Raw genomic sequence first — 4472 nt, 5'->3', positions numbered from 1 at the left:
TGCTCCCTCGACCAACTGCTTAGAAGCCTGAGAGAAGCCGGAGAGTCCAGGTTAGCTGGAAGATGGCACACCACAGTGCCCTCTACTCAAGGAGAGCTCATTTTGAGCTGGCAAGTATTCTATCTGTTAGCACAGAAAATATTCATTCCTGGAGTAAGGGAATTGGGAGTTAACCAGATCCAGGATACCCAGGAGGCCTTGTAAATCACAGAGACGCTGAACAACCTCAAAACTCTGTTGAGAACACTGAGACTATGTATTCCAGTCACAAAGGAGCACAGAAGCCTTTTGTAAACCAAGGGAAGGTAGATGCTGTGGGATTGCTTCGCAGAGAGGACAAAATCTGGGACAGCAGCTGCAATAAAGCCACAGCGAAGCCACAGTCCTCCTGGTGTCTATTTTCACTCAGTCCTTCTTAAATTTTCTGATTTGCCTTTTGTGGATATTGCCTGATCAAAACGAAAATCTCTTGTTTGACCAGAGAAGGGCTGGGAATGGCAGGGGAGGTGTGCAGAGGCCAGGCAGGGGCTTGTTTATCTCTATGGTGGATCCGTCCCTCCTTCGGAAGAGCAGGCTGTTCCACCCCGAGGTAATGGGGAGCATAACGCCCCGCCGTCTCATTTCTGAAATTCAAACTTGCAAGGGCGGATTCATGTGTTTGCATTTAGGAGAAAACCCAAGCCCTCCCACATAGTCGTGGGCTTTGTTCACACGGTTTTCTTCTGCGAGTTTCACTCTCCCCGGGATAACTAGATTCTCACAGAAACTAAACTGAAGTGCAAGATTAATCCAGGTTGGTTACATGCCAGTTGTTTTCTATAAACCTTTGAAGGTGGATGTGTGACAGACATTTCTAATTATTTATAATGACACTTTTATTACTATGGCTATTTTCTCCTAAGGACTTTGTGATTTCAGCATGCTCTAGAAGGTTAGAGTTATTCATCACAGCTTGAGGTAAGGTGAATATGGAAATAAGCAACCTAAAACTTTCTTTTAAAATCATATTTTATACCTCTTTCCATTATTAACATTTTTATATTGCCAAGGGTGCTTACATTCCTGTTCCAATTCAGTTATATATATATAGTTTTCAAGACAAATTTCAAACTTGTAACTTAAAACAATTTAAAACAATCAAAGTCAATAATGCTTAAAAGCAACTTTAGTATAGGAGAAAAACTCCAGATTTGAGACAAAACACTACGTCTAGTTTAGCTGTACCACTTTAGAAAATGTTATTTAACCTTTCCAGCCTCAGTGTCTTTAGGTATAAAACAAGGATGAAGATGTCTACTTGACTGAAGTGTGGTTATGAGAGTTGAATGTGATTAATTAAGTGCATGAAAGCTACCAGGTGAAAGAGTTTGATAATTAGTGTTTTCCTGGGTAAATATCATATAGAGACTAATGTTCACAGAATTGAAGAATAGCTTTGAACAGAGGTTCATATTTGAGGATCATGGATAAAGGTTCAAAGATGGGCTTCTTCAGGAAGCCCATGAATACCCTGAAAACAGTGTGCCAAACTTCTGGGCATCTGTGTATGTTAGGACTCCTCTGGGTCCTGAACCCATACCAGCTTATTCTATCAAGAAAGTACAGGTAGAAGCCTGGGTAGCTTGGGAACAGGTGGAATCAGGGCTTGGAATACAGCCAAGGTGCTCCACCTAGTGGCTCTGTTTCTTCTTCAGATGGGCATTATCTGTAAGCAGATAGGGTGAGGGATCCTGGAGAAAGACAACCAGGCACGACTTTCTTGACACAAGCCATTTTGGCCTAAACTGTTTTGTGATCTAAGCCTGGCCATTATGCTTGCCCTAGAACAGGTGTCAGTAACTAATGTTCTTAAGGGAAGTAAGGGAACGCAGGAATGAAAGAAGTAAAAGCAGTCAAGAAACAATAGTTCAGCAATAAAACAGAGTCCTAGGTCCTCCTTAAGGGATCTACATAACAATCTGATACAAGTCTGAGTTCTGCAGGAACTAAGCCCCCCACCCAGCTGCAGGATGGAATGATGATGTTGACCCTCCTGACTTCAATCAACTAAAGCCTGGACTCTGGCAACCGTTGTTGCCCCAATGTTATGGTGAATTCTTCTCTGCTCAAGCCCCTTCATGAGTATGCATGTTCCCTTAGCTTAGAACTTCCCCAATTTTGCAGTTCGGGGAGACACTGCTTTGAGAAAGACCCCTGGTGTTCTCCTTACTTGCTGCAGGTAATGATAAATCCTTCCTTCTCCCCCATCTTTGGCTTGGTTTTGTCTTTCGGCTCAATACCCACCAAGAGGCGAACCTAGTTTTTGTTTAACATATTCACTTTTACACAGGTGACCAGCTTCTTGAAAACACATTGAGGGGCATGGATTCAGACGATTACATCACCCACACTAGAGAGGAATTGGTTCTCTCTCTTGCCAAGTTAAGAAGTCTCAGGAAAGGACACTGATCATTCTGTCTTGATCAGAACATCACGGTGGCCAGGAGGCAGGGAATTTAAGATGCTAGGGGGGACCACTTGCATGACAGAGTAGAAAAAAAAAAAAAAACATTTCCTAGGAGAAAAACAGGCTTGAGTGTGGCTCCAGGGAGGGAGACAAAATTCACATAAATGGACTATTTTGTGGGACTTCTTTATCAGATTTTCAAATGTTTTCATTCACCATAGAAGAACCACATATCTGCAGATTTGAGAATTAAGAGGTTGTTTCCTTTTGTGGAAATATCTTGTGGCAGATATTTTTTTTATTAGTTTCTGCTTTATAACAAAGTGAATCAGTCATACATATACATCTGTTCCCACATCCCTTCCCTCTTGCGTCTCCCTCCCTCCCACCCTCCCTATCCCACCCGGCAGATATTTCTTAAAGAAACCCAATGTTTCTGTGAATATGAAAAAGTTTTCACTTAAATGCAGGCCTATGATTAAAAAATTAATGCAAAGTTATTCATAACCTTCACATAAATTAATATTCCAACTGAAGTGCACAGGAGACTCCAATTAAGTTTAATAATTCTCAGTGGGCATCTTAGGTTCCATAAAAATGGCTAATATCTGTAACTAGCTGTCAATTTAACTCAACATATTTGAATACTTATTATGCATAAGATTTGAGCTTAGATAATGTTAAAAGAGAGTTGACCACTTGAGGAAAACATCCTTAGTATCTGTGATGAATAATTTTACGTGTCAACTTGGTTAGGCTACGGTGTCCTATTGTTTATGAAACGCCAGTCTTGACGTTGCTGTGAAGGTATTTTTAGATGTGATGAACACTGAAATTGGTAGACAAGTAAAGCAGGTCAGTTTCCATACTGTGCGTGGAGACTAATCAGCTGAAGGCCTTAAAAGCAAAGACAGGTTTCTCAAAGTGGCAATTTGGCCTCAAGACCGCAGCATAAAAACCTTGCCTAAGTTTCCAGCCAGCAGACTTCCAGACTGCCGATTTTGGACTGAACACTGTAACAACAGCGCTGCCTGGAATTTCCAGCCTGCTCTACAGATTTCAGACTTGCAAGTCCCCACAATCATGTAAACCAATTCCTTAAACTAAGGCAGAGTCTCTCTCTTTCTCTCCCTCTCTTATTGGCTTTGCTTCTCGAGACTCCTGGCCAATACAATATCCCTAAAATATAAAGGGTATCTAAAATTTAGAAGAAAAAGCCAACAACCCAAGAATAAAATGAGCAGAAGAAGCAGAGCTTCCGCAAGTTCACCTACCTTGGCGTGAACTTCGACCACCTGCTTGGCCAAGTCCTACCAGCAGCTCGGGCCGCGAGGCTGCGGGGGTGCGGGGGTGTGGGGCGGCGGGGCAGCGGGGCGGCGGGGCGGCGGAACCAGCCTGCGGAGGACGCCTACTCCCGGCTAAAGCGGCTGCGCAAGACCGAGACCGAGGCGCCGCCCACGAGAAGCCCGGCGTGGTAGAGCTGCACCTGAGGGTCATAATCGTCCTGCCTGAGATGGTGCGTAGCATGGGAGGGGCGTCTACAACGGCAAGAGCTTCAACCAGGTGGAAATCAAGCCTGAGATAATGGGCACCTACATGAGCGAGTTCTCCACCACCTACAGGCCCGTGAAGTACAGTGGGCCCGGCATCAGGACCACCCACTTCCCGTGCTTCTAACCCCTCAAGTAGCCTGACAGCCAATAAACTAAGAGCCTTCTCAAAAGAAAAAAAAAAAAAGTGTTCCGTGACTTTTACATAAAAAGAAATACAAAAGATACTTAATGTTGCTCAAAATTAGGGATGTCACATTAACAATAAGTTAAAATATCTATCTTACATATCAGACTGACAAAAAATCAAATACTTTAATTTCTTATCAAAAAACAAATGAACTCAATTGTTGATTATGTAACCACACAGAGATGAAAGTTACTTCAGGTTAAAAAAATAACTTCAAGTGATTACTTTTAGTAGTAAATACATTGTTATTTTAAAACTACAAAAGGTGTGTTTAAGATAAAACTGG

At 42.5% G+C, this 4472-nt stretch overlaps 1 pseudogene; it reads left to right on the top strand.

Moving 5' to 3' along the window:
* Window positions 1-541: 541 nt before the first annotated feature.
* LOC132490446 (small ribosomal subunit protein uS19-like) lies at window positions 542-4123 on the top strand (annotated as a pseudogene).
* Window positions 4124-4472: the final 349 nt, after the last annotated feature.

This window comes from Mesoplodon densirostris, chromosome 5, assembly GCF_025265405.1.
Source record: "Mesoplodon densirostris isolate mMesDen1 chromosome 5, mMesDen1 primary haplotype, whole genome shotgun sequence".
NCBI lineage: Eukaryota > Metazoa > Chordata > Mammalia > Artiodactyla > Ziphiidae > Mesoplodon > Mesoplodon densirostris.
This window is presented reverse-complemented; position numbering and strand designations above follow the sequence as displayed.